The sequence below is a fragment of the Talpa occidentalis genome, unplaced genomic scaffold, assembly GCF_014898055.3.
Source record: "Talpa occidentalis isolate TD23 unplaced genomic scaffold, MPIMG_talOcc4v2.1 talOcc4.4, whole genome shotgun sequence".
Lineage (NCBI taxonomy): Eukaryota > Metazoa > Chordata > Mammalia > Eulipotyphla > Talpidae > Talpa > Talpa occidentalis.
The window spans coordinates 25,658,166-25,667,605 of record NW_023604295.1 but is presented as its reverse complement, the minus strand read 5'-3'; the positions used below and the strand labels follow the sequence as shown (position 1 = coordinate 25,667,605).

The 9,440-nt window shown below is 39.4% G+C and overlaps 1 pseudogene; it reads left to right on the top strand.

Moving 5' to 3' along the window:
- Positions 1-8,541: 8,541 nt before the first annotated feature.
- On the top strand, positions 8,542-9,047 carry LOC119256766 (60S ribosomal protein L18a-like; annotated as a pseudogene).
- Positions 9,048-9,440: the final 393 nt, after the last annotated feature.

The window sequence follows — 9,440 nt, the reverse complement described above, 5'->3', positions numbered from 1 at the left end:
CAATGTGAACTTGGACAAATCCCTTCATCTGGCCAGGTCTCAATCCTTTCTGTGAACTAAAGAGCTGGGGGAGTTATTCTTCAAGAACTCTTGTGACTCAGCATCTACAGCCAGACACGAAATAAGGAGTGACTTTAGAATTCACAACCAGAATCCCAGGAGTTATAGAAAGGGATTATTTCTTTAAGATATTACTCCTCTGTCTTAGAATTCAGGACATTGAGCAAGATTATGATAGCATTCACCATTTCCAATAATTATGTAACACAGGTGCCCAGCAAGCCAGCTTTTAACATCAGAATAACAATGCAGAAAGACAAGACTCCAACTACACCTTGCCTCCATCTAGTAAATTCTCCCTCAATCAGGAAAGCCTGCTGTGAGTGAGAAAGCAGAAGGATGAAGGTAAGATGAGAAACACAGAATATAAGAGGGCAGAGCACACACAGACAAGGTCCCATCTTCTGGTTTGTTTACCCTCTGATTTTTTTAACCTTTGAAACAGAGTTTTAAAAAGTTGCAAAAAGAATTAGAGTTCCCTTAGGCCCCTCACCCAACTTTTCCTAAGGTTAATATCTTACTAACCACTGAGGAGCTTTCAAAACCAAAAAATTAACATGATACATTAATACTGAATAAATTTTAGATTTTATTCAGGTTCCAATTTTTTCACTAATGTCTTTCCTCTTCCAAGATCTAAAGCCAAAGACCAGATTTTAACTGGGGTGATTTAAGATTATCTTTGTAAATAATTGAGTGGGGAGTGATTTTAAGTCATGAGATACCCTATAAATCAAACTCCATGATATCCAAGAAAGAATTTGTTGATCTTGTTTATCTCATTAGTCCCAAACCTGGAAATTAGTAGCTGAAACAGAGGTTCAACCACATGCTGAGCGAATGAACGGATGACTAAGAGTCTAGTTAGGGCATCTTAGTTCCACTTTTATAGAACAAAAGCCAATCTAACTAGTTTCTAAGAATTTTCCTACATATTTCATTTCCTCTAATTCTTGCATTCTCTTGGTTACTAGAAGATTTTCATATGGCATAGTTTAAGTAGAAATAATTTTGGATAATTAAGAATTCTGGAGATAGAAACAAGCCCACTATTCACTACCTCTTTGCCCAACCATAAAATTAGAGGAATGCCTTATCAGAGCTCCTTTAAGTATATGTCATCACCATACTTATACTATCCCATAATTAACTGTGCACTCTAGAATGAACTTCTGAGTGAGAGTTTTTTCATCTGATTACACTAATGTAGGCCTGGAATTCCTAATAGATGCTAGTTACTAACTACTTATTGACTAAATACATAGCAACCTTTCTCCAGTACACCAACATGACCTGTACACATACATGCATTAAGTTTCAATACATAAAGTTCTTTAAATTAGCATTGTGGATGCTAATAATTAGCAAACTAAGCAAAAATATTTAGTGGAATGTATTGTGAAATTTTTATTCTCTGCCTTAGAAAAAAACTGAATTCCAGGCCTACCTTCTCCTGCAAAACCTTAAGAGAAAGTTTATTCTATAACCAACAGGTCTCTGACCTAACTTTTTCCCTTCAAGGCATATTTCTGACTTATAACAAGTATATTTCTGCTCTTTACATATTTGCTTGATTTGTCCACCAGACTGAGCAAGAGCTAGTTTATTTTGACTGTGGCCTTAAAGTACTTAAAACACAGCCACATATTGTATGCTACTCAATAAAAAATTGCTCTTGGTGTAATCAAAAAAAGGAGAGATTATGAAAGCCATTCGCTGCCAGCTTCCTGTGCTTTATGACTACTCCTTCAAACCATCACTCACTCTGGCACATGGGGACTCATGCAGACCCGCATCTGTCTCTGTGACAGGTACCCACACCCTCACGACCTGACCTTCCAGGCAGGGCCTCGCAGTGGGAGGAAGGGTGTTTGAAGAGTTTAGATCATCAGTTGGTACGTACAAAAGCGTTCTGAGTAATCGAAGATAATTTACCTGCTGCAGACGAAACCAAACCACATCCATGTCAAGAAGCAGAAGTAAGAAGACCCTTAGAGAGGGTCACACAGGGCCAAAGTAAGGTAAATCGGTTCACCCAAGACCACTCTAGTAGAGCTAGCACTCTACATATCTTAGAATCTGTGTCATTGATTTGAATCTTCTAAAAACACTGATTCAAAACTAGAAGCTAAAAGCAGCAGCAGAAGGTGTCTCAAATCAGATCATGCTGTTCCCTTGCTTGAAACCTTTTAATGAGTTCTGCCTGTGCTCTGGAGCCAAGCTTGTCAGCAAGATATACAAGTTCTGCAAAGCTCTGGTCCCGCCCGGTCTCTCACCATCCACTCTGTGCCATGAGGGCTCTGTCCATTGTTCTCCTTGTAGCTGTTCTGTGATGCCCGCTCCAAGTTCTGTGTTGCCTTGGGGCCTCTGTTCCCACTACCACCCTCCTGCTGGACCCCATCTTCAGTGTTCCTATCTTACCCTCTGACTCCCTACATTCAATTGCCTAAGTCAGGGTGTAAGTTAGATTATATTCTATCTTGTTTTCTCCACAAAATAAATATCTTGAGTGCAATAATCATGTCTATATGATGCATTGCTTTATGCCTAGGAACTTATACAGCCCTGGTTCATTACACATAGTAAATAAATATTTTTTCAGTGATTATACACTTTTAAAGAAGGAAATAAGCTTTCTTGTTATCTCCAAATAACTGTCTCATTTACACCATTTTCATGTAGAAAAATAACAATATATACGTCCAAAACTAGACCATCTAATATTTTATAAGGGTCGGTTTTCTATAAATAGAAAATCAATTATTATCATTATAATTATTCCCAAGCACCATGCTGTATCAATGCTCCCTGATCAATTAGGTTAGGAAAAAACCCTCTATCCACCCACTCTATTCCCTGCAAAATAATATTCAGAAAGCAATTTTAATGTATGAGGTCCATAGAGATGTTTCACTTTGCAGTCATCCCCATTATAGTTAAAGGAGAGTGCTTTCAATTCCTAGCCCCTAGGTACCCGTACCCAGACATTAAGCCAAGGGAGTCTACAAACCTTCTTGCTAAGCTTCCAAGTAAGCAGTCTGCACTGTCCCATATATGCATTATTTTTGCTATAAAGATCTCCCATATAAAATGCTTTATAGCACAGTGGCATTGTATGCATATAAACGAATTAAACTTTTATTCTTGTAATATTGCAGAGTTTTTCTAGGGGACCACATGACAATAAAGTTGTCTCTCCTATAAATTTTTACATCTCCAGTCTTCTTCTGCATGTTCATAAAAGATTGTATTTGGATCCCTGCCAAAATAAGCCTTAATTGATTTTTTTTTTTCAGGTGTTTCCTACTGCCTTGGCAAACATAATCAAATATCTTTTCACAAATAGGCTTGTCAATTGCAATATAATATTCTCACTGAATATGGTTTCCAGTGCTCTCTCTGCCCAGCTCTCTGGAGCTTTCTCTTTTGACTTAACATTTCCTTCAAACTCCTCAGTGCCATGGAAATAATATATTTAAATAGCATGCATGATTTTTAAAATGAGAACCTCCTATGAGTTCCATCAGCAATGACACACACAAAAAAAGATAAAAATAGATCGTGCTTTCAAGGATAATAGGTATTTTAATACTGGCATGATTTGTCAAATATCTATAATCCCTCTCAAATCACCTTTGATGGTGGTGTTTCACTTTTTCTTTTCCTCTCCCAAGAAAAATCATTATTCATCTTAAGAGAGAACATCTTGTCAAGTGTTGCAGTTCAACAAAATAAGGAAAACATCTCTGCCAAAATGCAGCAAATGTGATTACACAAGGCCAAGGAGAAGCCCATAATTAGATCATTACCATGGAAACAACCTAATTACATGTGTAAAGCAGTGAAGCCTGAGTTGCAGATCTGAATATGTTAATACCATTGTCTATATTACAATATTTCTGTTACTTAGCCTTCCCCAAATATGATAATATAAGCCATATAGATAAATCCCAACTCACTTTAAATGAATGAAAAAATATTGTGCAGTTAAGTGAATGGAGTTCAGGGATATTCACTATGTTAAAAACATACACCTATGCCCTTATAATGAGAAAAATCATTGTGCATTTTTAAAATAAACATACATTAGCATGTAAACAGTGAAATGGCCCTAAGTATGCGTTCCAGAGTTTTACATTGTTCAAAAATTATTTATAAGGACAACCAGGACAAGGTAATTAAATTTTGAAATCATATATTCTTTATTTATTCTCAGCAATACTTTCACATGTTCTGCTCTTAGTTATTTACAGGCCAGTTGCTTTTTAAGGTCTCATGTGATCCCTAAAGGCTAAAATGTGAGTATCCATTTATTGTTGAAGCCACAGTCAAACGTTTAAGCCACATCCTCAGGGGGCAGTGAAGAGGTGCCCAGAACAATTTTATTTATCTGAAGGCCTGTTTACTTTCCTAATTACCAAATCTAAATACCTCTTCCAAACTGCCTTTTAACACTATTTGCAAATATTCTTGTTTGCATTTCTTAAACAACGTTCATTTTCTGTATTTGTTTTCCCAGCTGGACCCTCCTTTTTCAGTCATTTCAGACACTGGTTATCTTCACCTTCCCTGCTGAAGTTGAAAACAGGACGTTGGTAAATTTGCTCTTGTCCTCCCATGCAGTGCCATTTGAAGATTGTTTTCTCCAGCTGCTGCAGATATTAGCCAGTCCCTGACCTCCCCACCCCTCCTGGAAACAGCATGCTTCCAGAGGTGAGGAGGGCAAGAAAGGAGATATTACTGAGGCTCCTAACACACACACCCTCCCTCTCTCCACCCCCAGCCCCCAAACACACGCCATGATCAGACTTCCAGGAAGCAGGATCTGGGCACAGACAGAGGGTAAGGGCACAAAGGGCCTTTTCATTCTTTGATGGGTCTGCATTTTTCATGCCATTTATGCCTCTGACTCCTGCGATGCTCCTCTCCTTCTGTCATTCTCTATATTTTTCCACAGCCATGAGACATTGGTCTCCCAAGGAAGAGGAGAGACACACGAGGGAACTGTGGCTTATGGGAGGTGGGAATGCAAACTCACTGTGGAGCTGTCTTCTACATGCCTTCTTTAGCTTTGCTCCCCCGGTGCAATATATCACACACACAAACGCACACGCACACGCACACACATGCACACATGCATGCACGCCTGGGAAATAAGTGGCAAAAAGGGGAAGGCCATCAGCAGCGCCAGGATCCTGAGTTCAAACAGCAGTTTTTCAGTGACAGAGGGATCAAGAGGGGTGGCACCTGAGCAGTAGCCATAAAGGAGCCATAATGCCAACATGAGTAAGGGAGCCTGCTGGAGAGAAAACAGCTGGGCTTAGTCAGGCCTTGGTTCTGGTTTTAGACTCTTGCCTTGTGCGAATCACTTTCCCTGGGAACCTGCACTGTGTCCCCTCTGTAAGACAATAGGGTGGGATGACATGAGGTTTAGGTCTCACACTGAGAAAATGGCCATAACGCAGTCTGAGCCAAGCCCTTCTTCACACCTTCCTCTCACTCCCGCCTGGGTGGTCTCAGACCAGGCTGCTGGCTCCCTCAGCTTCTCCTCCCTCAAGTGTCCAGCCCCTCAGCCCACAGAACACACACACTGCTGGGAAGGAGAAGAGCTGAAATGGAAAACAAGATTACTATATTTGGTCTTAAGCAAATCACATACTCTCTTGAGGACTTCATTTTCTTTTCTGTTGAATGATGGTGCTAGGAAAGCAATCTGGAAGCAGTGGTGAGTGAAACCATCTCTCCAGCCCTGTCCAGTCATTACCTTCCATGAGGAAAATTAATTATCTTTATGTACTTCTTTCATCAGTTTCCTCCCATACTCAAAAACTCCAGTGACTCCCCATTGTCATAAATTTCACATATAAAAGCTCCATCTATTGTTCAGAAATATATTTTAGTCCAGCTACAGTTATCTTGTCCAGTCTTTGTTTGCCACAATACTTGTTTCTCAGCACCCCTCAGTCCAACTCGTGGGGGTAGTGAGTCCTAAGTCTTGCTTTTCTCCTGACCCACTCTGCTGCTTCCTTGCTCATGAACTTCACACATCTTGAACTTGACACAGAGTAGGCATTGCATCCATGTGTCTGCTGGACTGAAGAATCCGCTCTCAACACCACCACCATCTGGATCCCAACCCAGTTTTCAAGGAATAGATTAGGCTTTATTCCATCTGGGAGACTTGTCCTGGTTCCTCAGAGTTACATAATCATGTTCTCCTCCACTCCACAGAATCTATGTTGTAACACACCAATTAGGACCTGCAGTCATGACCTCATACTTACTGTTTAAAGTATGTAGAAAATTTAATCTACTATTACAAGTGAACATTTGGAAAACTAATAGAAAGCCTTCTATTTCTTCATAATTGCCACACCATCTAATTCTACACTGAATCTTTGATAGGCACTTAGGAAATATTAAATTGATAGTTTGGGAGGTGATTTGAGCACATTTCCTCTACCAGACATGAATATTACCCCTGTTGTACAATCTCTACTTGGCAAAATGCTCATTTTTCAAGAAGAAACTCAAATGTCTGCTCGAGATGGCCTTTTCTCTATATAGCTAGACAGTTATCTTTTCTTTTCTTATTTATAATTATTGGCATTTGTCATGTTGCTATGATTATTTGTTTATATATGTGGTTACCCACCTAAACAATGAATTAGTTCCCCACAGGAAAGAACCAAATTTCACTTATGTTTTAATTCCATGCACAGTGTTACTCCCAAACATAGTACAGTAATGTACAACAATGTCTAATAAATGTACAGATCCGATACCTATACCCTTTAGGAAGTGTGAATATTTGCTTTGCTCTCTGTAAACACTATAGAACCAATTTTTGACAATTTGAGATGAAGGGCTCGTGTGAGAGCTGACCCACAGTTTATCAGTGCATGCAGGGTCAAAACAGAAATAGCTATCGGTTTCTAGCATCTATGCCAAGCTGCCCCCTAGTTACCACTAATAATTCTGAGTTGGTTATGCATTGATATTGCACTCTGTGACTTTTGAAATCTACATTCAAGAATCATTAAATATTTAAAAAACACCATCAAGAAATTAGTATTCTCACCTTCCTGTGCCTCTGACTACCTCATTTCTTGTATAAATAAACAAATCTTCAAAAAAAAAAAAAAAAAGAAGGGCATTCCCCGATCTGTTTAAAAAAAAGAAAAGAAATTAGAAATTCCTAAATTTATATTAGGAATCAAAGAAATTACTTGTTACCATGTCTTCTCCTGGGTGGCAAATAGATTGCTATGAGACTTAAATTGTAAACGCCACACTTCCACCTCTCATCACTACTGTCTAACTTGAATTTTGCTTACAAATGTTATTACTTATGCTCTCCATTGGAGGCATATTCTTTGAAAGCAGGGGCAGTTTTAGACACCCCTCTGTTCTCTGTAGAACTCAACACAATCATTTCTATAGGACAAGGGTTAAGTAAACCATTACCAGATGGTTCTACTATTGTCCTTATTCCAAATTTCTGATGAATGTTAAAGCTGAACAACATGGGAGAAATTATTTTATCACATTATCAGTGACAATTGACCTTTTCCTGAGCGACTAGTTTGTTTGACATAATGATCTTATTTTTTTTAAGATTTATTTATTTATGCATACAAATGCTAGGGTACAGGCCAGAGGTGTTGGGTGGGGGGTGAGAGGATTCACCAGAGACAGAGTGGGGAACAGAACAGGCAGACTGACTGAAATACACTGCTGAGGGGAGCAGCGGGAGACAGGAGAGGTCTGCTGCGCCATGTGGGTTGCTCCCTGGCCAGGGATCTAACTCATGGTGCAGCGGCTGCGGAGAGCTTCATAGGTTGCATCTTAACCCCTGTGCCACCAGAGAGGCCCTTGACATAATGATCTTAATGAATTATATTATTATTTTCATTTCTCTTAAGTTTGTCCACCAGACATCTTAACGTCAACTTGGGGGAAGCGCTTAGTGCAAGCATATGGGACTTCAAGGTGCAGTTTCATATACAAATATCTGTCTCATTTACTTCCCTTTATTTACTCTTTATTTCTACTAATTTCATTTTAATATTATCTTGCTATATAATATGAATCCTTATGTCATGGATTATTTTCAAGCCAAACAGGTATTCATGAATATACACACAATAAATATAAATTAATCACTACTAAACCTCAAATATGAGATTTTCTTTATTAAAATTAATTCCTGATTAACTTTTATGCCCAGATTTGCTATTGATAATTTTCTTAAATTGCTACTACTGTATTATAATTTTAATCACACTATAGATTATTCATAATCATGCTCATGCTGGAGAAATACATTTTATTTTCCATGTAATCATCTTGTTTCATTACCATGCACTTCCAACTTATCTGTGACTTTATGGGAGAAAAAAGAGGGTGAGGAAGTGAATAATAATTGTCCTCAAAATGATCTTTACTTTTGCGTGTGGCTGCGAGGGCAGCAAGAACACCATGAAGGCCCCAGGAACACTGCAAGAGTACCAGGTGGTGGGGCACTGCCTGCCCAGCCCAAATGCCAGACATCACCCCTCCACCCCATGGAATCTTTGCACCTAATCATGTCATCGCTAAGTCCCGCTTTTGGCATTTTGTATCTCAGTTGAAGATGAAGTGTTCTTCAGGGGAAATTGTCTACTGTGGGGATGGTGCAAGAAATCCCCTTTGTGGGTTAATAACTTTGGCATCTGGTTTTGCTATGAATCCTGAAGCGACACCCATAATATGTACCAGAAGTACCAGGACCTGACCACCACGAGTGCTGTCACCCAGAGCTATGGAGATATGGGTGCCCAGTCTGACTCCTCCCAGTTTTCGAAGGTAAAGGAGAGAATTGCAAGCAAATGCCCACAGGCCAGCAGTCAAGCAGCAACACGACTGGAAGATCAAGTTCCAACTGTCCCATGGGGTCCTGCACACAACCCAGCCTCACCACCTAGAGGCCCAATACCTTCTTTTAAATGCAAGGCCCTCCCCTTCTTGGCTCTGCACAAATAAAAAACTAGGTGCTCACAAAACAACAACAAAAACCCAACAACTGATGTTTATACTTTCAAAATTGGGATGCAATAGTGGTTCGAACTGACAGCACTTACCATGGGCAAACATTATACTAAGAACTTACTGTTATCATTCAATCCTCATAGCAATCCTAAGAGATGATACTACTGTCATCATCCCATATTAATGATAAGATAACTGGAAGCCCTCACAGTTTTGATAACTTGCTCAAGATCACTCTGAGTACATGATAGAACCAGGATTAAACCCAGGCCTCAGAGCCGTATCCCTAAGCACCTCCCTGCATTGCCTCACTACCCTTGGAATATTAGCATGTAGTAGTCCAGGAACTA